This window comes from Protopterus annectens, chromosome 7.part0 (genome assembly GCF_019279795.1).
Source record: "Protopterus annectens isolate FY-2018-M chromosome 7.part0, PAN1.0, whole genome shotgun sequence".
NCBI lineage: Eukaryota > Metazoa > Chordata > Ceratodontiformes > Protopteridae > Protopterus > Protopterus annectens.
The window spans coordinates 41,262,283-41,289,411 of record NC_056739.1 but is presented as its reverse complement, the minus strand read 5'-3'; the positions used below and the strand labels follow the sequence as shown (position 1 = coordinate 41,289,411).

Here is a 27,129-nt window from a genome sequence, read left to right as displayed (position 1 = left end):
CTTAGATCTTTGAACTTTCTGGTACACGTTACTAGACTCCAGAGAGATCTGATCAGGGAATTATCAGAAGCTCTAGCTGGGGCTGTGTTTAATGAGGTAAAAGATAAAGTTGCCTCACAGCCAGCCACCCCAGAGTCTATATCGAACTCATCTATGCGCCTTATCGTACATGCAGCCGAAGGTATGACCAGGGCAGCAGGCTCTGTGGTTGCCATTAGGTGACACACCTAGATGGACTTGTGCAATTTTGCTGAGCCTTCAAGTTTTCCTTCATCAATACTCCATTTGATATATCATCCTTGTTCGGCTCCAAAGGAAAGGACACATTATCCAGGTGTGAAAAGGATTGTAAGACCCTGTCAGCTGTGGGCATTTATTTTTCTACTTCTCAACGATCCTTTTCCAGGAATCAGAGGAGTGGAAAAATGTGGTTCAAAAAGTTTCATGGGGCGCAGCTCCCCTCGGGTCAGAGGGGGAAGTTCAGATGGAAGATGCTGACCCCGAGGCAGAGGCAGCCCATGAAACCAGGGGATCCAGAGACTCCGTCTCTGGACAGCCCTACCAGTGCTCCTGAAGGGAGGCCCAACTGCTTACCTCTGGAAGCAGCCAGGAGAGACTGTCACTGCACTCATTAGCCTGGCAACAAATGCCCTCCGATACTTGGGTGCAGAAAATCATTACCAGAGGCTATTGCATCTCCTTCATCCTTTTTCCATGTTCTCCAAGAAAAATCCCCGACATTCTATCCCATGACCCGGATCAAGCAGCCAAAGAAATCCTAAAGCTGTTACAAAAGAGAGTGATCCAAGAAGTCCTACCAGACCAGACTGGATCCAGTTTTTACTCCAGGTTCTTTTTAGTGCCAAAAAAGATGGGGGAACGGAGGCCAATATTGGACCTCAGCCATCTGAACAACTTTGTTCAGCAGACAAAATTCTGGATGGTCATGGTTCAGTCTATTCTTCCCGCTCTAGAGGAAAATTATTAGATGTGCTCTATAGACCTTAAAGATGCATATCATCACAAAAATGGACAAGTGCTCGAGAAGGTTTCTCCACTTTCGGCTACAGGCCAGTCATTACCAGTTCAGAGCTCTGCCTTTGGTCTCACCACAGCCCCCAGGGTATTCACCAAATGTATGGCAGCTGTCACTACTCACATGAGGTTATGTGGATTCTGGGTGTTTCCTTATCTAGATAACTGTCTCCTCACCGCCCCAACCAGGCATCTACTGATTCAATCCATAGACTTCACCATGCACCTGTTCAGTACCCTGGGCATTACAGTCAATTACGGAAAGTCTCAGCTATCCCTCATTCAAGACTTGGAGTACAAAGGAGCTTGCCTCAAAATGGTTTCATGCATAGCTTCTCTACCCATTCACAGGCTGCAAAAGATAAGGTCGCAAGTTCAGTCCATTTTATCAAAACACAAGGTGCCCGCTCTTCTTATTCTTCAAGCCCTAGGATCCAGGGTGGCCGCAATCACACTGGTTCCACTGGCAAGGTTTCACATGAGAATACTTAACTGGCTTCTAGCCTCACAATGGTCCATTCTTACTCATCCATTGAATCACCTGATCCTGATAACGGAATGTTGCATAAATGATTTGTCCTGGTGGATGAAGTCAGAAGAAATCCGAATGGACCATCCATTTGTTCCCCCTCAACCCAAGGCCATAGTGACCACAGATGCCTTCCATATGGGGTGGGGGGGGGGCATTATTTGGGAAAGACGGTCCAAGGCACTTGGTCTCCTCAAGAGTCCAACTTGTACATCAATGTCCTGGAAATGAGAGCAGTGCTCCTAGTGTTGCAAGCCTTTCAATCTGCTCTTCCTCTGGGAACAGTTGTGATCCAGTCAGACAACATGTCAGTGGTCTGGTATATCAACAAACGGGGGGGGGGGGGAACCAAGTCCTACCCCCTCTGCCAGGAAGCTGTCAGAGTTTGGCAATGAGAGATATCCTCCAACTGCTTTCTTGTGGCAATGCACATCCTGGGGAGTTCCAATGTGATAGTGGACAAGCTGAGCAGACACATTCTACTGCCTCACAAGTAGTCTCTCAATCCCAAAGTGGCAAAAGAAATATTTTGCCGCTGGGGCAAGCCTTGTTGCGACCTATTTGCCTCCCCAATGAACAATAAGTGCAGCACATACTTTGCCCTAATCCCTCCACAGGGAGAGTCCCCAAGAGATGCTCTCCTTCTTAATTGGCCCTCAGGTCTCCTTTATGCCTTCCCCCTTTCCCCTCATTCCCCTCTTCCTGAAGAAAGCTCAAAGATTCAGAGACAAATTATCTTCATTGCCCCTTTCTGGCCCAGGCAGGTTTGGTTCTCCTTTCTATGGGCTCACTTGGTTGCCAACCATGGATTCTAGACCCAGTTCTGGACCTGCTGTCCCACCCACAAGGGCTGCTACATCCCGATCTTCACTCCCTCAAGCTCACAGCTTGGTTTCTCCAATTCCGTTAGTCGCCCGGAAGACTAATATTACTTCCCCGTCCAAAAATTTCTTCTGGCTTCCCACAGACCTTCCACCAGGAAACTTTATTCCAGTAAATGGAAAAGATTTTCTCTTTGGGCCTCTAAAAACAATTTAGACCCTTTCTTTGCTCCAGTTGAAAACATTTTGGAATTCTTAGTTGATCTTTTTGACCAAGGATTGGCTTGCTCCACCATTAGAGTTCATTTAGCTTCCATCTCTAATTTTCACAATGGATATGATGACCATTCATTAATTTCCCATCATCTATGCAAAGTGTTTCTCAAAGGAGGTTTATGCATCAAACTTCCATCCAAGGACCTGTTAGCTCCATGGGATCTTACCTTTATTTTGCAATACATAGTACTATCTTCCCTTTGAACCAGCAGCCACTTGCCATCTTAAATTTCTTTCCTGGAAAACTCTTGTTTCTAGTGGCCATCACTTCCGCCAGAAGAGTCTCAGAAATTCAGGCACTTTGTATGAAACCATCGTACAACATTTTTCATAAAGACAGGGTGTCTTTGAGGACTAACCCTTCATTGCTTCCTAAGGTTGTCTCTAAGTCAAGCATTAATCAGTCCATTGACTTACCAGTTTTCTTTGTCAATTTCTCTAACAAAGGTGAATACTGTTACATTTATTAGAAATTCATAGACCGCTAAGGTTTTACCTCGACAGGACTAAAGAATGAAGAGCATCAGACCAATTGTTTGTTTCCTTTTCAGGACCAAAACTAGCAAAATCCATATCAAAAGTGACCCTATCTAAATGGTTGGGAGATTGTGTTACCTTAATTTATGAACATAACTGAAAATTATCTGCTCCTGTAAGAGCCATTCAACACATCAGCTGTCTTTCATTCCAAAGCTTCTCTGGATAAAATATGTGCAGCTGAAACTTAGGCTTGACCTCATACTTTTATCACTCATTACAAATTGGATCAGGTATCCAGGGGAACAGCATCTTTTGGCTCTATGGTTCTCAGGAATATCCTTCCATAAGGCAACCCACGGAATAAAGTAGCTGGGCACTCCGTCCTACTGTCAAGAATTAACGAAGATTGACACTATCAGATAAAGAAGCCATGTACTCACCATAATGTTCCATCTGTGTTGTCGCTCTTCATTCATTCTTGACATCCCACCCACCTTCTCCCTCCATTAGATTTCCTGGAAGATTGTACTCTTGTCCTGGGCTTTCATTAGGGTTTTTACCTTGGACATTGCTTCTTCTCATAACTTATATCGTCTTCTTGCTATTGTCTGCAAACTCGATCTGAGGTAATACAGAGAGGGGCATTGTGGGTAGAGACTTGGCTTGAAAGTTTTTGGCTGGCGCAAGCTGTACAAAGGCTGAGCCGGTTCCAAGGATCGGAACTGTATCCCAGCTGTTAAGAATGAACAAAGATCGACAACACAGATGGAACATTATGGTGAGTACCTAACTTCTTTTTTTCCTATCAACTCAGCTCCTTTTTTCATAAATCAGTTCAACAACCAAGGTGCTAACAGAATTTTAAAAAGTAATGACAAACGTCTCTGAAAAGAAACCTCTCAAAATCAAGGACAGTCCACAAGTCAGAATGACTATTTGTCTCTTCAGGCTCCCAACCTGACAATCTCTCCTGTCTCCGAGTCTACATCCTTCTTTGTGGTATCAGATGTTTTTTATATCATCAGATTGTTTCAGAAAAATGGGTTCTGAAAGTCATTCAACAGGGGTACACTTGGTAATGGCAATAACTCACTCCCTTCCAAGGGATTCTGCCTTGTCCTGTAAAACAAATATTTCTGTTTCCTCCAGTTCTGGGACAAATGTTATCTCAGGGAGTCATAGAACCAGTTCCTTGGGGACAGTTTTTTTAAAGATTTTTCTGTTGGCAAAGAAACAGGGGACTTGGAAACCTGTACTAGACCTTTCCTTTCTCAGTCTTTTTATTAAGATCCCAAAGTTTAAAATGCTACCCTTTACACCCTCTTACCTCTTGTCCCGTTACTAGCTTTCATGGTAAAGTTAGACTTAAAAGATGCTTACCATCATATTCCCACTTGCAAAGTTTTCAAAGATTTTCTGTATCTGGCTTATACTAGAAGTTCTCTGCTCTACCATTTGGAATATCTACTGCTCCAAGAGTGTTTACTAAGTGCCTGGCTCTATTAATTGCTTGTTGCAGACTTCAAGGCATTCACATTTTCCAAATTTAGGTTCATAGATAGGTACTAGGCTATCGGCCCAAGGGCCTACATAAGCCTAGCCAACAAGGTTCCCTGGCTTACGCCACCCAAGAAAGTTATTTTCCTGTGCCACTGTCTAGCAGAGACACAGAAGTGATCCCTGGGGTGTATTTCCTATTTCCCATCCACTCATCAAGATTTTTCTTGAAGAGTGCTAATGAAGAACTTTGCTTGACATAGATGGGTAGCCTGTTCCAGAGTATGGGAATTGGATGATTGTGTTACATTTGTAGAATCCTTACCAGTTGTCTAAAGTCTTGGGCAAGGATTCAGAATTTCCTACTCAGTCTTGATTTTCAACTGAATACAAAGACATTTTCTCATACCTTTCCACAGAATAGTTTTCCTGGGATATCCGATAGATTCTGTCCTGGGAAGAGCTTTTATTCCCCCCAAGTTGAAGTAGAGATGTAACAAAAGATCTTCCTGTGCTCCAGTTAAAGTGTGGTATCTGCCAAGGAATTTCTCTGAATTCTGATACAGTGGCTTATATGATTCTTATGATTCCCTTAGCCAGATTAGTATGGACTCAGTATGTACATCCTTTATCTTTTCAAAACACTATTTCAGGATTTCTAAAGGAGGAGTTTTTTTTGGTAGGCAGACCAGTTTTCTCGGAATCCAATTGTCCAATTCTCCTTTATGACTTCACAGCAGACAGTCTGTCACAGCAGATGCTTCCAGCCTGGTATCAAAGTGGTTTTCAATGGGGTGAAAGTGCAAGGTCTGTGGAGCAAACATGACAGACAAAAGCACATATATATTAACTCATTCACTCCAACAGACCTCTGGAAATCTGCACTGTAACTTCCAATGGGCGGAGCCTACATTTTTTAGTAGAATCAAATTATGTCCTCACATTTCAAACTATTGTTTACATCTTTGGAACCAGAGGGCTTATTAAAGAAGTGTAAATGGCAGATGAGCTAAACAGGACCAGGACAGATCCTCAAAAATTAAAACGTCACCCTGCGGTCTTCTAGGAATTGATCCAGCTCTGGTGAACACCTCAAGTACATCTGTTTGCTTCATCTCACAACAGACAAAGAAATTCTGCTTCAGAATTCCATGCAAAGAACCCTGGAAGACAGATGCCTCCTCATTCCCATAGATGGGAATGTTTCTCTATGCTTTTCCACCATTTCCAAGGATATCCAGGATACTTCTAAAGACCTAGAAGGCCTCCCCAAAAATAGTGATGATGACTCCCTTTTGGCCCAAGCAACAGTGATTCTCCCTTCTTTTAAAACTGGCCAAGGACAATTACTACAGGCTTCCCCACAGATGGGATTTACTCATACGAGACATGGATTGTTTGATACACCCTATCCTGGAAACTCTTCAACTGCCTGCTTGGATGATAGAATTTTGATACGGTTTACCTTTTAGGCACATTTCTTCTGATGACAAGCAGGAAGTATTGAATGTTTTCTATCAAAATGTGGAACAGCAATTATGCAAAAGTGGCATGGCCAAATGCATGTTTTCCAGTTTGTGTAATGCCGATCTGGAAATGTTCAAATCCTCATTATTGAATGGTTGTATGCATTCGCTAATATGGGATTGAGGTTCTAATAACAGATTGCACTACAATGGGGATAAGGAAATGTACCCTTTTCCTCACTGTAGTGTGATCTCAAAGTTGGAATATAGGTTCATAGGTAGACACTAGGCTACTAGCCCTAGGGTCTATATAAGCCTAGCCAAAAAGGTATCCTGGCTTTCGTCACCCAAGCAAATTATTTTCCTGTGCAGAGCCACAGAGGTGATCCCCGGGGTGAATTTCCTATTTCCCATCCAATCATCAAGATTTATTTTGAAGAGTGCTAATGAGGAGCTTTGTTTGATAGAGATAGGTAGTTTGTTCCACAGTATGGGAAGTCTCTGGGACAGGAATCTATCCCTCCAGCATGTTCTGTTTATTGTGATGACAAGGTTTAGGTCCCTACAGCGAGTAGCTTGGAGGGATTAGGATTTTTTTAAGTGGAGCATGTCCAACAGCTCTGGGTCGGACATAGCTTTGTATGTTAGGCAGAGATCGCCTCTGAGTAGGCGATATGCGACAAAGTAAAGCTGGAGTTGTTTGAGACGGTCTGTGTAGGGCAACTGTTTGAGTTGTTGTAGATGTCTTGTGAGGTACATACCAAAAGGGGCATTGTACTCTATAATGGGGTCTAATGAGTGATGAGTAGAGGGGAACAATGACCTCTTTTTTCCTGGATGAGAAACCTTTTGTGATGAGGTATGCCACATAGAAGGATTTCCTGGCTACTGTGGCCTGTGGCAATGTGATTAACAAAGGAAAGACTACTGTCCACCTGTGTCCCAAGGTCTCATCACACTTTCAATGTTAAGTAGACTACCACCTATGTGGTAGCTCATGGTTACAGAGTTTTTACCAAAGGGGATGACAATGCACTTTTTGGCATTGAGCTTGAGGCTAGGGCTTTGACATCAGGCATCTGTCTCAGTGAGGCCCTTTTGTAGGATGTCCACATCATTAGGAGTTTCGATTATGGCTCCTAGTTTGCAGTCATCTGCGAACGTCATTAGCCAAAGACCTTCTGTGTTAGCCTGTACTTCAGAAAAGTAGATATCAAACAAGAGAGGACCCAGGACTGAACCCTGTGGTACTCCACTTGTCTGAAGTCCGATTTGGGGTCTGCTACTTTCACAGTGTGGGTTCTGTCCATGAACCAGTTGGCAACCCATCTTGTGACATAGGGATTTATACCTAGTTTAGTGAGTTTATCTATAATTCCAGAGTGGGGGATGGCATCAAAAGCCTTGGCAAGATCCAGATAGGCTGTGTGAACCACCTTACCCTTGTCTACAGCTTTGGTGACTGCTTCAAATAAGTCTATCAGGTTTTGGAGACATGAACTGCCTTTTACAAGCCCGAACTGGGTGGGGTCCAGAGTTTGGAGATTACCAATGCCTTTGTTTACGAGTTCCATGATGATACGTTCCATGGACTTACAGACCAGGCTCATTAGGCTAATGGGGCAGTAGTTCCTGGGGTCCGTGGTGGTTCCCCCTTTGTGGAGTGGGATAACTGCCACTGTGCACCATTCAGTGGGGATAAAGCCTGAGGTGAGGCTACGATTGAACATGGTGCTTAGGTGGGCTGCCAGTTCATTCTGTAGTTCGTGTAGAACGCAGCCTGGGATGTTGTCAGGTCCCATGGATGCTGTGTTCATGGCTTTGGAGAGTGTGGTTTTTACCTGTGCAGCTGTGATTACAGGTACTTTGTATTCTTCCGGTATAGAGATGGGCCCTTTAGGCGGTGAGAGGGGAGTAAAGTTAGCACTGAACCTATCTGCCATGATGTTGGCAATATCAGTTGGTTCTGTATATTTAGTGCCATTGTGCTGTAACAGAGCAGATCTGAGTGTTGCCACTGAGATTCTTGACAGCTATAGAATGTTTTGTGGTTGTCTTTAGAATCAGTAGCGATTTTGTTTTTGTAACTAGCTTTGGAGGATTTTATGAGGGATCTCAGCTTCTTATGGAGGCTGACCAGAGAATGGTTTATTTCTTCTGTTGTAGAGTTTGCTTATGACAGGGGACCACCAGATTGGTTTCCGTTTTTTTGGAGGATAGCATCTTGGTTCTGTTAAGGATAGCACGATCCATGCACTCGTGTAAGTGCTTATAAAGTGCATTTGTGCAGGATTCAGCAGTCATACCTATTGTCCATCTGCATGGGTGTCGTGAAGTTTGCCACTTCTGTCTTAAGAAGCATGAAGTTAACTTTAGAGAATTTTTTTACAGTAGTTTCCCTAATGGGGGTGAGGGCAGGATGTAGATGTCTTTGATGATTAGCTTGTGGTCGGATCTGACCAATGAGGAATTAGCCTATGGTGTGGAACACCGATCACCCATGTTGGTAATGACCAGGTCTAGGATATTGCTGGCCCTGGTGGGGTGTGTGGTTAAGTTGATCCAAGGCATTAGAATTTATGAATTCCAGAAAACATTGAGCAAGAGTTGGTACATGAGTAGTTTTCACAGTTAATGGTGGGGTAGTTGAAATCGCCCATTACTAGGGTGTTGGGTTGTACCCTAATATTTTCCAGTCTATCAAGAAATGAGAAGTGGGAATCCTGGGGCATAGTGGGGGATCTGTAGCAAGCTACAATTTGGATTGCGGTCTTGCCCAGAGAAAGTTGCACTTGGATAATCTCGGATGCATTATGCTGAGCAACTAGCCTGGAGGTGTGGATATCCTTAATGAATACAGACACGCCTCCACCTTTAGTGTTTCAGTCCAGGTCAGATGGCCGAAAGGTGTGGTATGAATTATAGCCTGGTAATGCAGGGGTGCTTTCTGGAGCCTTGAACCAGATCTCTGTCACTGCACAGATGTCGATGTTCTCAATTTTAACACATGATATATATATATATATATATATATATATATATATATATATATATATATATATAGATATATATATAAATAACATGCAGGGGGGTGTGGGGGGTGCAGAGGGGCTTGCCACATTGCAAAAATGTCACCACTAACACGGAATTTCGACATTGGAACTTGTGGTGTTTAAATGTCGATTCCGTGGTTACCATTTCTGACACTTTGATAATTCTGTATTACCAAATTCAGATAAATTCGATCAAAAAGTGGAAAATTGTTTTGATTTTCCACATTTTGATATTAAACCATATTTAAAGAGGCTAAAAATCTGCTACTAGGCAATCAAATATCTGTAAGTGGAAAGAATTTTCTAGGTGGTGCCATTTCAAGAACCAGCACCCTTTTAAGGTCCATCTGCTTCTGGTTCTTAATTCCTTGTGCAAGTTATTGTCCTTTGGCCTTTGTTACTTCTCTATCGAGGTTCATTTGTCAGCAATTCAGCTTATCTTCCTTTGTTTCCCCTTTGTACCTGTCCTCAAGTCAATCAGTTTTTGAAAGGGGTTTTACATCTGTGGGTCTTAACAGTGTGCTTGAAAAACTTACTTTTCTTCTGTGTGAACCAGTGCTGATAATGTCCATACTGATCTCACTGATCTGGTATTACTTTTCTCCTGTGTGAAGCAGTGCTGATAATGTCCACACTGATCTCACTGATCTGGTATTACTTTTCTCCTGTGTGAACCAGTGCTGATAATGTCCACACTGACCTCACTGATCTGGTATTACTTCCTGTGTGAACCAGTGCTGATAATGTCCACACTGATCTCACTGATCTGGTATTACTTTTTTCCTGTGTGAACCAGTGCTGATGTCCACACTGATCTGGTATTACTTTTCTCCTGTGTGAACCAGTGCTGATAATGTCCACACTGATCTCACTGATCTGGTATTACTTTTTTCCTGTGTGAACCAGTGCTGATAATGTCCACACTGATCTCACTGATCTGGTATTACTTTTTTCCTGTGTGAACCAGTGCTGATGTCCACACTGATCTGGGATTACTTTTTTCCTGTGTGAACCAGTGCTGAATGTCCACACTGATCGCACTTTTTTTCCCTTTATTACTTACTCTTTTTCTACTTGAACCAGCTGATCAAGCTGAGTTGAGTCAACCCTACCTCATTTTCCATAAAGACAGGGTTTCTTTGAGAACGAATCCTTCTTTTATGTTGAAAGTAGTCTCAGAGATTAATTTGAGCCAGTATATTAATCATATCTTTTTTTCTGAGCTCCAAAACAAGGGAGAAGAAATTCTTCACACTCTGGATGTCCACAGGCAGCACAAATACTACCTAGACAAAACTAAATCCTTCAGGAAAGCTGATCATTTTTTTGCCTCCTATGAAGGTAAGACAAGAGAACAACCTGTGCAGACAGTTTCTAGATGGTTCTCGCACACTATTTCTTTTTACTGTTCTCATCATAACAAGGCACGTTCAGTGGGGTTAGGGCCCATTCCAAAAGGACCTTGGCTTTTTGGTAGTTTTCTAAAAAAGGGTGGCTTAAGCATTCTAGAGGCAGCAAATAGGTTCTCTGTACATACTTTTACAAAGCAGTACAAACTGGATTCCTTTTCCAGGTCCAGAGCAGGCTTTACAAGGGACTGTTCTCCAGGGGCTCCTAGATTATGAAGTTCATCCTCCTGCTCCTCTGCTTTTGTTTCCATGTTACTGTAGTCCTACCCACATAGTTTGAGTTACTGCAACAGTGATCTAATGAACACACAACAGTTGTGCAAGCAAACTTACCACAACAGTAAATGCTATACTACACCAGTGTTGCTGTAGCCGTCATTTTTGTACTGCTGAGGTGTGGTTATATACAGTAGCATGCTTTTCATTTCAGCGCTCTGAAGCTTTTGGATCCTTAACTGCCTTTTATATGCAGCTCTACTCAAGCTCCTGGCATGTAGGACTCATGGAAGGCATCCTTAATCTTTGAAAAACTGTCTGGCTTGTCACATCCTTGCCAGAATGGAGCCTAAATAATTTAGGCTACTGCAACAGTGATTTATTAGAACATAATTATATTAAGTTTACGTATACAGAGTACAGTTGTGTAAGTTGCACTAACACATAACAGTAAAGGTTTGTGTTTGAATTCCTTACTGCTGCAGTAGAATTCAGGCATACCTCTCAACTGTCTAGAATATCCAGATTTCTGCCTCATAATTTCAGTCTATTCCTCATAAAATTTCTGTTTTTCTGGCAAATCACTGGGATGATCTGAGGAATGAAATCACTAAATATTGACATGCGCTTGAGTTTCAAACTTCATATCCTCCAAAAAATACATCTTAACACAACTCGTTATTCTAGCAACTTTCAAAGTTTAGAGAAATATTTAAACCCCATCCCTATTTTGGGGTCTTTGCCCTTCCATTATGTCAGATAAAGGTCAAGAGATGCAACTTCAGACTATATGGGTTGTATTTTGCCCAAGAAATAACCAGCCAGTTCTCAAAAGCTCTGGTATCCTCCCACACTTCCACTCTGACTGGTGATTGGTCAGCCCTGAGGAGGGAAAATTTTCAGGATTTTCTTGCCTAAAGGTTAAGTAGCATACTCATCCTGAACTATAAAAACAATAAATAACCACCAAATCTATTTTCCAGTTTAACTATATAAAAAAATAGGGGGAAGGAGGGTGGGTGAGGTTACTGCAGCAGCAAGGAATTCAAACATCTACTGTTATGGGTAAGTGCAACGTACACAAGTGTACTGCATTCATCATTCCCACTGCTGCAGTAGCATTTGGTAATATGGATTGATTACCAAAGAAGCCTATCCAACCTGTGAGGAGGAAATATTTGGATCCATGAGCCTCTGGATAATTGTCCTAGCAAAGACAGTCCTGGATCTAGAAAACAAAATACAGTTTGCAATGCTTTGAAAGGTATGTACAGAGGATCATGTAGCTGCCTCTAAAACATTTCTAGAGTCTACCCTCTGCAATATGTTATCGAGGCTTTAAAAGGTATGTACAGAGGATCATGTAGCTGCCTCTAGAACACTTCTGGAGTCTACCCTCTGCAATATGTTATCGAGGCTTTAAAAGGTATGTACAGAGGATCATGTAGCTGCCTCTAGAACACTTATAGAGATTCCACCCTCTCCAATATGTTATTGAGGCTTTGAAAGGTATGTACAGAGGATCATGTAGCTGCCTCTAGAACACTTCTGGAGTCTACCCTCTCCAATGTGTTATCAAGGCTTTGAAAGGTATGTACAGGGGATCATGTAGCTACCTCTAGAACACTTCTAGAGTCTACCCTCTCCAGTATATCAAGGAAGACAAGGCCCTGGTAAAATTAGGTTTGATACTGCCTGGAACTGGTTAACCAGAAAACAAAAGGCAACCATCTGGAAATAGTCTGTTTTGACTCAAGTTGCCTTTTCTTTGTCCCAACGTAAGAAATAAATGGCCAATCAGCTTTTTTAAAGGACTCGGTTCTATCATGATAATACCTGGGCTGCCTCTGCACATTCATAGTATATAAAATCCTTCTCCCTGGTTCTGAGTGCCTGGGTAGAATACTTGGCGATTGCTGGCTTTATTCAAAAGTAAACTCTGAAACAACTTTGGGAATTAATGAGGGATTTGTTTTTTCATGACATCCTATCCCTATATGAAAGATCAGATAGGGTTCACCCACCATGACAGCTTGCAACTCCAATACTCTTATTGCAGATTTCAGAGCAATGAGAAGAGTTTTCCGTGGAATGAACCTTAAATGAGCTTGATGTGCAGATTCAGATGGAGACAGAGTTATCTTTGCTAGGACAAACTTAAAATCCTAGGAAGGAGCAACCTGTTTGCGAAGAGGTCTCACGCAAGACACTACTTTCAGAATCTGTTTTAGCAAAAATAGGAAAATCCATGGGAACACCTACTGAAATGGATGCAAGATGTACCTTGACAGAGGAGTATAAAGGGCTACAGGCTAGTGACGTACTAGTGGTACTTAATCCATGATGGAGCCCTGGTAACTGGCTAGGCACCAACTGGAAAATCTTTTCCACTTGGCCAAACAAGATTTTCTAATAGCAAGTTTACTTGCCTACTTCAGTATCTGCTGCACTTCCTCCTGGCATTCATGTGTGACCAAGAACTTTGGACAGTCTTTCCCTTTGAAATGCCACCCCCCCCCCACCAGAAGGGAAGCATCCGTGGTTACTATAGCCATTCGAGGAGATGGCCAACCTTCTGGAACTGCTGAAAATGTCAACCACCATTTGATTTGAGATTTGCAGATGTTTTTTAGATGAAGTCAAACATGAAGTGGATGCAAATGCGGGGACCATTGCACTGACAGGGTTCACTGAAGAACTCTCACGTGGTATCTTGCCAGGGGAACCAGTGTAATCATGGAAGCCATTAGCCCTAACAGACAGAGAAAACGTTTTATGGGGGGGGGGGGTGTTGGAGAACTTGAACAGCTACATGACGTAGGGATGAAATCCTTGACTCGGAGTATGGCTATTTGACTACTCATACCCAGGTGGCATTCAGTGTCAAATGGCTCTTTGACTGACTGTAATCCCCAGTTTCTGAACAAGAAGTCCCATTGTTGGACCAGAAGATTACTGATTGAGGCAGTAAGGAGCCTATCATCTAAATATGGGAACACCCAGAACCCTAGCAGTCTGAAATATGCTGGTAACACTGTCATGCATTTAGTGAATACCTGGGGGCTGTGGTGAGACCAAAGGGCAGTGCTCTTAATTGGACATGATTGAATCCCAGCTGGAAATAGAGAAATCTCCTGGATTGCCTCCCTATCTTGACATGGCAGTAGGCATCCTGTATCTATTCAGCACACCTAGTTGTCCTTCCTCAGAAGATGTCAAATGGACTTAACTATGACAATCCTCAACTTTCCCTATTTTACAAACTGACTGAGGTAGCTTACGGCCAATATTAGACTGAGGTGTCTTGTCTTTTTTTGGATCTAAAAAGAACATGTAATAGATTCCAGATCCTGACTGATTTGGCAGGACCCACTGGATGACTCTTTTTTTTAATAGCTTTAAGACTTCTGCATTTGTGGATTCCATCTGATTGGGTGGCACAACAGGAATCCTTCTCTTCTTTTGAGGAGGGGAAACAAAGGGAGTAATATAACCTCTGGTGATTATCCTCAATACCCGTGTATAGGATCATAGGAGATTATTAGGCTGTTGACCCAGAGGTCATTTCAAGCCTAGCCATTTCATCCCAATGTAATACCAATGACACTCTAGTCAATGCGAAGGACTGTATTTAGTAATGACTGCCCACATCCAGGAGGGTTGTGGGTGCTATCCCTGGTAAGAATTTACTGTGCCCCATCCACTCATCCAGGTTCCTTTTGAACAGGGTCATAGAGGTGCTCTGCCTCACATGAATTGGCAGTCTATTTCAAAGATGTGACAGTAACTGGGAAACAAATCTGTCCCTCCAGCATGTCCTGTTCAAGTCGCAGGCTATATTCAGGTCCCTGGAATAGGTGGCTGTAGTCCTGTTTGATTTGTGAATGTGCAGCCAATTCTAGTGTGATGACTGGCCAGACTTGAGGGTGCAGGGATAAGCTCCTCTCTGACTGCCTCCGGTGTGTGGCAATTCTTCATGAGTGTTGATATGGTTTCTCAGTGAAAGGACCACAAAATCCCTAATCCTGCAGCCCTCCTGTGCCTCTAGGATGACATCCATTGAAACTGCCCTCCACCTCAGGAGAGTTTATCTGCAGGAGTATCTTAGCTAAACCCTTGAGAGTTTCTGAATCGCATTTTCTTTCCAGCTCTCTGGCTCCTAGAAAAAGTCCTCTGAGGTGTGGAAAAGTGGATTCCCATGGCAGACATGATCTTACTATTTGTTCACTCCTAGTCAGGGTCTCCTTAACCTTTGGTATGAAGAGTGTTGAACCATCAAATGGTGCATTAAGGAAGAATATCTTGAAGCCTTCTCCAACATCACACAATCACATCCAGACATGTCAGTGAATGGCTATGCTAGCTCCTGCTACTCTAGCCATACCATTAGCTGCATTAGAAAAGCAGACACGTGGATATACTGGACACTGATTGTAAGGCAGATAATTGGTAGTCCACTGTTTTCTAGATGTCCACTGGTAAGTTACCTGAGAGGGACTTGGTGAATTCCTTAGTCAGGTCCCTCTGGAAACAAGTCATGTGGGCAAAATAGTTCAGCACTCAAAGTGCAAAAGTCACCAATGCATACGTCAGTTTCCTGAGCACGTCCAATGCCCTTGACTCCCTATAGGAGAATGGACAGATGTACTGTCTTCTGAGAGTTCCTTCTTCATGGCTACTGCAACAACCATGGCATCTACTAGCGGACCCTTACTCTAGTGTGCTCTGTCTTTTGGTGTGACCAAGATTTTGCCCAGTTTCTTTGGCACTGGCTGTACCACATCAGGATCTTTCCAAGCCCACTGGACTACCATGTCTATGAGTGCATCAATAGGTGGTACCACCCAGGAGGTAGACGAGCCAGCCCCAAATGTCTTCAGGAACACGATCTTCAGGGGAGGGTGTCTTAGTGGACCAGCCTTCCTGTTGTTTCACTAATTCCAAAATGCCACCAAACGTAACATCTTCTAGAAGAGCTCATGAGGACCCTTGGCAGTCAAAGTCTGTGTCTTCTGTGACTGATTTCAGGAAGGAGTCATCCAAAAATTTCCTCTTACATGTATGTTTCCTAGGACCCTGTGTCATTGGGATTTCTGAAGAAGAGTCAGAATGAGATTGGGAGCCTGCAGTTTGAGCAGCCCAGAAGCTGAATTAAGTGGACTGTCCCTGTCAAACTGGATATGCAGAGTCAGAGGCAGTGTCCAAAATGGGTTGGGATGGTGCAGAGTGTATGCAAAGCACCTCTTCTCTTGGCCTGGCCAAGAACCCTTTCAAATGCCTTAATAGCTGAGGTGGTGATCAGAGCCTAAAAGACAATCTTCTAGTCTGAGAGAGATGAAGGAAGAACCTCCTCTTCTCTGACCTACCCCAGCTTCAAAGCTGACAATGGAGCCAAGCTATCAAGCTTCAAGGCTCCAAGGGAAGGAGATGGATCCAAAAACTTTGAAGTCGACTCAGCCCCCCAGAGTCCCATCACCGAGGCTTTGGCTCACAGATTCTTCCCAATCCAACAGCTTTGGATTCGAGAGAGAGTAAGGGACACTGTTGGAGTTGAAGTCAACAGGACTATCAGTTCCAACATGAGTGTTACAATTAGGTTCAGACTCATGCACCTCAGATCTGAGGGTCAGACCGGAATCGGAGATACCATTGGAGGGATAGTTGGACCCATACTCTGTGCCTAACAAAACCTATATCAGATTGTAAGGTGAAGGCAGAAATTAAATCTTTAGTTGGATGTGTGCCCAGAGAAATATCTGCATCATCCTGTTGATGTCTGCTCCAGTAAGGATCCTCGATGAACAAAAGGACCTCAGTGATGACACCATTGAAGGTGGTCTCAAAGAACACCTCCCCGTAAAATGGATAATGGAGCTGACAACTTACCAGTTCTGATGAAAGGTTAGGAGGAGGAGTAGGTGAATGGATCCAACTAGTGATTGGATCCACTTGCTTTGAAACTTTCGGTACTGGACCCAAGAGATCTGATGGATCCGGAGACCATTTTCTGGTTTTCTCTGACCACTTGTCAATATTTATTTATTTATTTATTTTTATTTGACATTTGTTGACTGGGTTGGTCCATCTGGGACGAGGCCCTTTTTCAGTGGAGACCCAGGGAGAAAAGCTCCACAGTTCAAATGTAAATAAGTACAAAAGTATGAAACATAAAACGTCTAAGTGAGTCACACAATACATAATACTGCTTAGGGGGTATATACACTGTTAGCTAAGTACATACATTGTAGTATTTAATAAGGAAAAATACGGTACAGAGAAAAAAATAATACAGAAATTAAATATAATATGAGTAGAGGTTAAAGTGTAGAAGTGAGTTTTAGACATTGTACTGGTGCCAATCTCCTCAGCAGTAGAATCAAAGTGTGGGGGTTGAAAGCTGGGAAAGATTTAGCAGTGATGAAGGGTGAGAGAGTTAGGATGGAGGATGGGTTGGATACTTGTAGGAGAAAGGACATGACTGGCTGATCTCGAGAGATGGGTCAGTCAGGGGGCTGATTGCAGAGGCGTAGTTTATTTTTGCTACAGTGATTTTTCACAGCCTTTCTGAATAGTAGTTTGGATCCAGTGTTTCGGATGTCAAGTGGGAGTTTATTCCAGTTTTTGGAAGGGTAATAGCTATACATATAGAATGTAGGCATGTGATAGCGCAATTTTAGCTTGAGTAGAGAGAAAGTTTTTATTTCTATACAGAAGACCAAGTTTTTGGTGTTTTTTTTTAATGTTATTTAGTACATGCTGGTCAAATTGTAGCTGGTCATCAATGATGACCCCGAGTAGTTTACTGCGGTCTCCCACTAAGACAGCTGGATAAGATAAGTTCTCGAGTAAGGTGCTGGAGAACTTGTTTATTCATCATTTTCTTTCTTCTTTTCCTTGGACTTCCATTTCTCTTTTTCTTCTGATCTTGGTTTTTCCACTCTTTTCACAGCCTTTCTGAATAGTAGTTTGGATCGAGTGTTTCGGATGTCAAGTGGGAGTTTGTTCTAGTTTTTGGCAGGGTAATAGCTATACAGGTTTTTTCCTATGTTGAGCTTAGGTTTGGTTATGGGCAGGAGGTGTTGGTCAGAGCTCCGGAGTGTTCTAGCTGGGGTGTAGGATGAGATGATGGATGATATGGTGGGGCAAAAGGTGGGCTGGAATAGGATAAAATGGATTATTTGGAGCTGGGAGAGATCTAGGTTATGGGGGAATTCTAACCATTTCAGTTTTTGTAGTGCTAGACAGTGATGAGAGGAGGATGTTAGTTCAGCGGCAAATTTTGCTACTTTGTTATAGGTGGATTCAAGTTTGGATATAAGTGAGGTCTGCAGGTTGGTGACAATCAGAGCCATAGAGAAGTGTTGGTAGAAGGTAGGCATGTGATAGAGCAATTTTAGCTTGAGTAGAGAGAAAGTTTTTATTTCTATACAGAAGACCAAGTTTTTGGTGTTTTTTTTTAATGTTATTTAGTACTTGCTGGTCAAATTTTTGATGGTCATCAGTGATGACCCAGAGTAGTTTAGTGTGGTCTTCCACTAAGATAGGTGTGTTATTATGGGATGTGATGGAGAAGTTTGGTTTCAGGTGAGTCATTGTTTTAGGTAGAAAGAGTGGGAGTTTGGCCTTTTTTTGGGTTTTAAGATTAGATGGTTATGGCCGAGCCAGTTCTCAATAGACAAGAAGGATTCCTGTGTTTTAGTATGGAGCTTGGGAAGTGTGTCAGCAATGGTGATGACTGTGGAGTCATCAGCATATTGCATTAGTGATGTGTGTGGGGTGGAGATAGATAACGGATTAGTAAAAATATTGAAAGACAGTGGTCCTAAAAGTGATCCTTGGGGTACTCCCATCAGTACTGGGAGTTCTGGGGAGGTGGCTGAATCCCATTTGACTGACTGGGAATGGTTGCCAAGACAACTAGTGAACCAGGAGAAAGTGGCACTGGATAGATTTAACTGGGAGAGTTTCTCTAAGAGTAATGGATGGTGGACAGTATCAAATGCCTTTGATAGGTCAAGAAAGAGACAGGAGGTGAGTTTATTCTGGTCTCTAGCTTGAGAAATAGTGTTTATGAAGGAGATGAGAGCTGTAGAGGTGCTATGGCCAGGGCGAAAGGTGTGTTGGGTAGGAGTAATTAAGTTCTCCTGAGTAAGGAGCTGCAGAATGTGTTTATTAATTTTCTTTCTTCTTTACCGTGGACTTCCCTTTCTCTTTTTCTTTTGATCTTGTTTTTTCCACTCTCATGGCTCGGGAAACAGAAGGAGTACAAGTAGGAGCCAAGACTGAGGAGTGACTTCTGACTGAGCAGGGATTAGATCTTTTAAAACTAATTTATCCCTATGCCCCTGTAAGGCCCTGGGACTGAAGGAGACCCACACCTTGCACTCTGCATCCAAACGTGCTGTCGCTAGACAGTCCACACAAAGAGAATGCAGATGATGTGGAGGATCTTGTGGCCACAAGCAATCCTAGGACATTGTCAATCATGACTCCATAACAAGTACACCTAAATGAAACTACACCAGTTGACAACATTCAAAGTTTAAGTACAAAATAACACTACAGCAAAAAGTAATAATACTGACAGAAAAAAAGGTGTCCAAGTTTGAAGTTTAAAATTCAAGTTTAGAGTTTAAGTTATACATTTTAAGTTTTTCTTTAGTGGGGGAACAGGTAGAAAATAGAAAAAGAAGAAATATGCCAATACAGCCACTAAAGTAAATAACCCAAGACTTGGAGTGATTTCTTTTTGTCAGAGCCTATGTATACACATCCTTCTGATCAGGTGACAAACAAGATTTGCGAAGACTGGAATTATGGATAGGGGAGGAGTCAGAGCCCTGGATATGTCAAGGTGAGATTCGATCGGATCAAATAAGCCCCAAAGGTTGAATCAGACAAAAAAAAAAAAAGACATCGGAGATATAAGATTTTCTAGTAACACATTTGCTGACCTTCTTAAACACCTACTGCACATCCCCATGAAACAAGTGTCTAAGTGGCGTCAAGAATGAATCATCCAAGTGAGCAGTTGAAGTTTCTCCAAACTGGGATGCACCAGTTGCCCCTAAGACTGTGTGAGCAGATCCAAAGTGTGAGGAAATCTGTGTTAACTGCCCTTGGCCAATACCATTAAAAGGGAGAACCGAGACTGACTTGGTCAGTAGGGATCACCACGTTAATCTTTGGCACTTCTTTCTGAACCTTCAGAAGTAACTTGTGAATCTGTGGAAAGGGTGGCATTGCATACAGGAACATTCCTGTCCAAGGGAACAAAATGCATCTGTTCTCCAACCATGGCTGCAAGGATGACTGGAACAGAATTTCTCCAACTGTCTGTTTTGAAAGGAGGCAAGCAGATCTATTTGAGCCATTCCCACATCTGGACTAGATCCTGAAACACCACTGTCTTGAGCTGCCACTCATGCAGGTCTGCCCAGGATCTGCTAAGTCTAACAATGTTCTGCTGTGATGGGATGTATAGACTCATAGACTGTTACTAGGCTAATGACCTAGGGGACCTTTCTAAGCCTAGCCAAGTTTTCCCGAAGGAATAATCATGTCCTGTATCCAAATAGGTAATAAGAAATTGAGAGACAGGTATTTATAAGCTACCTCTATGACATGGAAGCCAGGGCCTGGTGTAAATTTCCTTTTCCCCATCCACTGGTCTAGGTTGTGCTTAAACATGGATGAAAACCTCTTCCATAGAAGAGGCAGTCTCTGGGATACATATCTTCTCTCCAGCATGTTCTGTTTAAGTCACAGACAAAATTCACGTCCTTAGACCTTGCATTTCTGGAACTCTTTGACTTACAAATATGTAGGAGATTCATGAGTGTGGGGTTTGTGGATGCCTTGTAAGCCAGGCATAGATCACCCCTCAGCAGTCTATAGGAGACTGAGTAGAGGAAAATAACTTTAAGGCTCTCTGAATAAGGCAGGTTTGTTATGCCTTGTATTCTTTTTGTAAGGAACCTCTGAGATAACTCTGGTTGCTACATATGCCTGGTCAGATACATACTGACCGGAACATTGTACTCTATGATTGGCCTGATAAAGGCAGAGCACAGTGGGATAATGACATCTTTGGACCTAGATGCCATGCCCGTATGTATACAGTAAATTGTGCAGCACAAAAGGACTTCCTCACCACTGTGGCCACATGGTGGTCAAAGGTAAGGCCACCTTCTACATGAGTACCCAAATCCCTGACCACCGGGGTTGACTATTAGGAGTGTGTTATCAATGTGGTAATTAGATGAGATGGCTGACTTCCCAAAGGGTACAATTATGCATTTCTTAGAATTGAGTTTAAGACCATGGCTTTGGCACCATTTGTTAGCCAGAGATAGGCCTTCTTGAAGAATGCTAGTGTCTACAGGGGAGTCAATGATAACCCTCAGCTTGCAATCCTCTGTAAACTTAGTCAGCCATAAACCTTAAGCATTTGCTTCCATGTCAAAGAAACAGATGGCAAAAAGGAATGGGCCAAGTACTGAGCCCTTGGGGATACCTGAAGAGTCAGAGAATGCTGCAAAGCCTGCTGTCAGGCCATCATTGCCAAATACACAGAGATTATGACCTTGTAGCAGTTTGGAGCATGGAGCAATTTGTTTTTCATACCGAGGATTGAACTGTTAAATATGTGGATACATCTATGAAATTTTGGAAGAAATATAGTGAAGAAAGGAATCGTTGGACAGAAAATCCATTTTCCTCGGTGGGTATTAATAATACCACTAATTTGTCGGTGGAGTTACAAGACATGTGTAAAAACTTAAAAACTTAGAACATCTACTGGTCAAAGAGACCAATGTATATTTTAACATCTTGAGTCTCAGGAGATATCTAGAACTGGATATTACACTTCATGGGCTGCGTGCATTCAAAAGCCCTAGTACATTGTTTGATTCAGGAAGTGAGGAGGAAGGATAAGGGCTTTAAAGCTTTTTGGATTGCAGAAGCACATCGTTGTTCTCTAGAGTGGGTGAAAATATTGGTGGAATGTGACTTGGTTAAACAGCGTAAATTACGTGAGGAAGTACAGACATTATTTACGTGAGGAAGTACAGACATTATTTACGTGAGGAAGTACAGACATTATTTACGTGAGGAAGTACAGACATTATTCACGTGAGGAAGTACAGACATTATGTACGTGAGGAAGTACAGACATTATGTTCTGGACTTACTAAACTTGGTTCCTCCTATTTTGAATCACTTCTTTCTGACATTAAATGATAAATTGAAGTATTTTGAACAAGACTTAACTGAAAGAAAAAAAGACAAACACGGATCTTTGCGATTATAACAACAATAAAGCATTCTTGTGGAAGTTTTGCATGTCATCCACTTCATCACGTTCAGATACAGATCATAAAAGACCTTTGACCATCTCATTTGCCTCTTCGGATGGCTTAGAGATGGTTACGGATGGCGATAGTAATGTTAATGGCTATCCTTCTTTACCACCGGCCCAGGAGCCAGCTGCACATGAAGCAACATTTCGGTGGACTTCCAACCAAATGGATCATTCATTTAATGATAAGAAAAGAGTTAGAAATGCACAAGGACAAGCGGCCAACCCTAAGGGACAATCTAAACATTTTTAAAAGAGGTAGATGGCAATGTATGTATACAACAATTTTCAATGGCTTTTAACTACTCAGTTAAACAATTATATGCTAATTTTTTTTAGATCTAAACAAAATGTCAAGTATAATTTAATGAAAGAACAATGGCTAGCTCTTAAGGAAATATGCAACAATCGTGGATTGGTTATAAAACCGTCTGACAAAGGAAACAAAATTGTGCTTCTAAATTATAAGCAATTTGTTAGAATGTGTTACGATCATTTGAATAATACTGATACGTATGAAAGATGTATTATTATTTGTTACAATAATACACTTGAACAATATCAACTTCTATTGGATAAAGGTTTGAGGTTAGGATATTTTGACAAGACTGATGTAGAAAAAAATGTTTGCTATATATGGTTGTGATTTAGCAACATTTAATTGCTTACCTAAGATTCCTAATGGTTTGGATAATTTAGTTGGACATCCTGTTGTTGCTGCTCAATGCTCATAGATATTTCCTTCATAATATTGGGCTTTTTTTGCACAAATATTTTTTTTCTTTTGTTAAGAAGATTCCTTCTTATACTCAAGATACACAAGACTTTTTAAATAAAATTGTGACTACTGAATGGAGTGAGAATATGTATTGGTTAACATTAGACGTTAAGAGTTTGTATACTAATATTCAACATACACCTATATATTACTTTTCAGGCGATAGCCCCCTCTCACATTATGTTATTAAAATTGTTAAATTTTGCCTTGAAAATAATTTCTTTATTTTTTAATGAAGAAATATTTCATCAGATTCAAGGGACATCGATGGGGCACCTTTTGCCCCCCCATGTATGCTAAGTTAACAATGGCTAAGTTTGAATTAGAGTACATATATCAGACAAACCTCTTTAAGGATCATGTAGAGGCTTATTATCATTACAGTGATGATATTTTTATATTTGTAATGGGGGTAAAAGCTTAGTACAGGATTTTATAACCTGTTTACATAGTAACCGATTTGATTTTAAATTTGATGGTTTGCAAATAGGTAAACAAGTTACTTTTTTGGACCTTATTTTAACTGGGACTAATGTTGGTAAAATTAATACTTGCATTCATAAAAAAGTGGAGGTAGTGGGTATGTTTTTACATGGCAATGGGTGCTACCCCCACACACACACACACACACCTTATTTCATCTTTACCTTATGGGGAGTTTTTACGTCTCCATAAACTTTGCAGTTTGGATCATGATTTTGATAGGGAAGTGCAATATATGGCTAATAAGTTTTTGAGTAGGGGTTACAATAGTAATGATGTGAAGGAAGGTTTTCGAAAAGTTATATTAAAATTACACGGTTAGGATAATATTATTGAAAAAAGTTAAACTAATAGGACAGATAAATGCAATACATATAATTATCTGTTTTTAGACATAATCCAGTTTTTAATTTAAGTATTAATGAACAACAGAAAGTGGTTTATTTTGTTACAGTTTATAATACCCTTAGTGAACAAGTTGTAAACTATTAAAATATTTTTGGCCAATGCTTTTTCAAGATAGGGAATTACCAATTATCATTATCAATTGTTAATATATATATCCTTCTATTTCTTTTAAGAAAGGACACAGTCTACCTGATATGTTAGTACAAAGTAAATTTGTTTTACCAAGTAATTTAGTAATGAATCAAATTCCCATTTTTAAGGGAACTTTTCAATGTGGAAATTGTTCAGTGTGTAAGCAAATAGTTATTAACTTTTCTAAAATTAATGGCATTACTTTTAATCATACTCGGAATTTTTCCTGGAATACTGAAGGAATTATTTATGTTCTAAAATGTCCTTGTGATTTATTTTACATAGGGGAGACTCAGCATTCTTTTAAAGTTAGGTTACAGGAACATATCAGGGATATTAGAAAGGTACGTTGTGAAAGTTCTCTGGCTACACATTTTAGGTTATTTCATAATAGTGATGCTACTTTAATAAAAGTTTGTATTTTAGAAAAATTTGTGCCATCTGTAGGTGATTTGGTCCCTTTTAAAGATAGGTTTTTGTATGAAGAGACTGTGTATATTTTAAAATATGGGACCTTATCACCAAGAGGCTTGAATAAGTGTAATTGGAAGTGTTATTTCACTAACTGATTGCTTGATTGATTAATGATGTCTTAGTGTATGTATGTATATATATACACACACTGTCTATTGGTTTGTAATTTGCATACTCCTTGAAGGCAGTTTTGCCGAGATGCCGGAGGTATTAAACAGCTTTTGCTTTTACTTTTGTCTGTGGTTGTTGTTTTGGTATATTCTTTTGCTGTGATTTGATTAATATGACCTTGCACTCCCTTGTATGTTGGGTTACCACATCACTGTGGTGTTGTCCATAACCACCAGAAGAGGACCCAGGGATCATAGGTGGTGAAGGACTTTCGATGCGTAAATCACAGCCAACATCTCCTTTATACTGATGTGCTCCCATGTGTCCTCGGGCCCTCGAGGGGCTTGTCATTTCATCCTCATTGACACAGCTTCTCAACTGAAGTCAAACAAATTTGTACAGATAGATTGCACTTGCACAGGTGGGTAGAAAGGAAGTCCTGGATTGATACTCAACTCACCTCCCCACCACTGTAACTCTTGTCTAATGAAGGGCAGCACTGGCAACTGGGTTCCAGGGGATGAAGGTGCTGGGTACAACATTTCTGGACATACCACTGAACTTTTCTCATGTGAAGACAGACCAGTGGTAACATGAGAATCTCACATGACATCAGTCTGAGGTGAAATTCCAGAAACACCATCTGGTAAGACAGGATCTTGTCTACTGGATGAAAGGCCATTTTGTTGTGGGAATCAATTCAGCACCCCAGAAAGACTAGTCACAAGGGTGTCAGACATGATTTCCAGAGGTTCAACTTGAATCCTAGCTGGGAGAGTAAGGTTGAAACCTTCTCTAGTAAGTCCAAACACCTGGATGCAAATTCTGCACAGATCAGAAAGTCACCCAAGTAAGGAAAAATGTGGATGGCCAGATTCCAACAGTGGGGCACTACCAGGGCAAGGCATTTGGTAAACACTTGAGGTGCAGTGGATATCCCAAAGGGCAATACAGAAAACTGATATTGCAAATCAGGAACAACAAATCTCAAAAATATTCTGAAGTGATAAGCAATGGGGATATGATGATATGCATCCCTCAAGTCTACGGTCACCATGAAGCGGTAGCCTGGCAACAGGAGAAGCTCATCCTGAGCTTGGGGACCATGACAAACATATTCAGAAAGTAAAGGTCCAAAACTGGTCTTCATGATGGCTCTTTTATGTGGACCAGGAAAATTTGTGAGTAGAAACCTCCCATTCTTTACGAAGGAGTGATCAGCATTATGACCCTTGAATCCAGCATTTTCCAGAGATTAGGAAGAAATAAGGTCTGGTCCAGTGGATGAGGGGGAACCCTTTTGAATGGAGGTGGATATTCTTTCCACCGCTATCTGTAACAACTGCCAGCAATTCAGAACACCCATTTATCATAAACTACTGACATCCAGGCCACCTTGTTAAGATCTAATTTTAGAAATGTGGCACCTGGAGAGTGGCTTGAGAAAGAGAGGTACCAAGCCTCTACATAGTCATAAATTGGGAGGAGATTATCCTTTTTGGGAAACAAACCCCTCATTGGGCTTGAAAGGATTCTCTTCCTGATATTTCCTTTTCTTGCACTGTTTTTGTTAGGCTGGTACTTCTGTTTGAAAGACCTCCAAAAATTATCCTGCTTAGAAGGGGGAATCTGGCAATATGAACATTTGTGACACCCCTTGCATGAGTCTACCTCTGTTGGCCCAGTGTTTAAGGATCTGATTAGCTGCTGTACCAAACCCACAATCAAACTCAAGAGGAGCATTTCAAATCTCATTTTATAACTCAGCTGAAAAGTTGTGACTGTGCAGCCAAGCATATCCGCCTAATCACCACTGATAGCAACTGTGCAGCCAAGCATATCCGCCTAATCACCACAGATAGCAACTGTGCAGCCAAGCATATCCGCCTAATCACCACAGATAGCAACTGTGCAGCCAAGCATATCCTCCTAATCACCACTGACAGCACTGCATTCATGGAAACAGAACCAGCACCCCCACAGTACTCTTTAAAGCATGTTTTGACACCTGCAAAAGCACTGCATTTGTAGAAACAGAACCAGCACCCTCCACGGCACTCTTTAAAACATGTTTTGATCCACCTAATCACCACTGATAGCAAGTGTGCAGCCAAACAGAATCAGCACCACCACTGATAGCAACTGTGCAGCCAAGCATGTCCTTTGACACCACTGATAGCAAGTGTGCAGCCAAGCATATCCGCCTAATCACCACTGATAGCAACTGTGCAGCCAAGCATATCCGCCTAATCACCACTGATAGCAACTGCATTTGTAGCCAAACAGAACCAGCACCACCACTGATAGCACTCTTTAAAACATGTTTTGACACCTGAGAAAGCTGCATTATCACCACAGATAGCAAGTGTGCAGCCAAGCATATCCGCCTAATCACCATGGTACTCTTTAAAGCATGTTTTGACACCTGCAAAAGCACTGCATTTGTAGAAACAGAACCAGCACCCTCCATGGCACTCTTTAAAACATGTTTTGACACCTGAGAAAGCGTTGCATTCATAGAAACAGAATCAGCACCCCCATGGTACTCTTTAAAGCATGTTTTGACACCTGAGAAAGCACTGCATTTGTAGAAACAGAA

At 41.7% G+C, this 27,129-nt stretch overlaps 1 protein-coding gene across 4 annotated transcripts in view; it reads right to left on the bottom strand.

Moving 5' to 3' along the window:
* Nucleotides 1–27,129, bottom strand: part of CFAP276 (cilia and flagella associated protein 276) — a 494,385-nt gene that overhangs the window by 245,065 nt on the left and 222,191 nt on the right. The gene's annotated exons all lie outside the window — the stretch shown is intronic.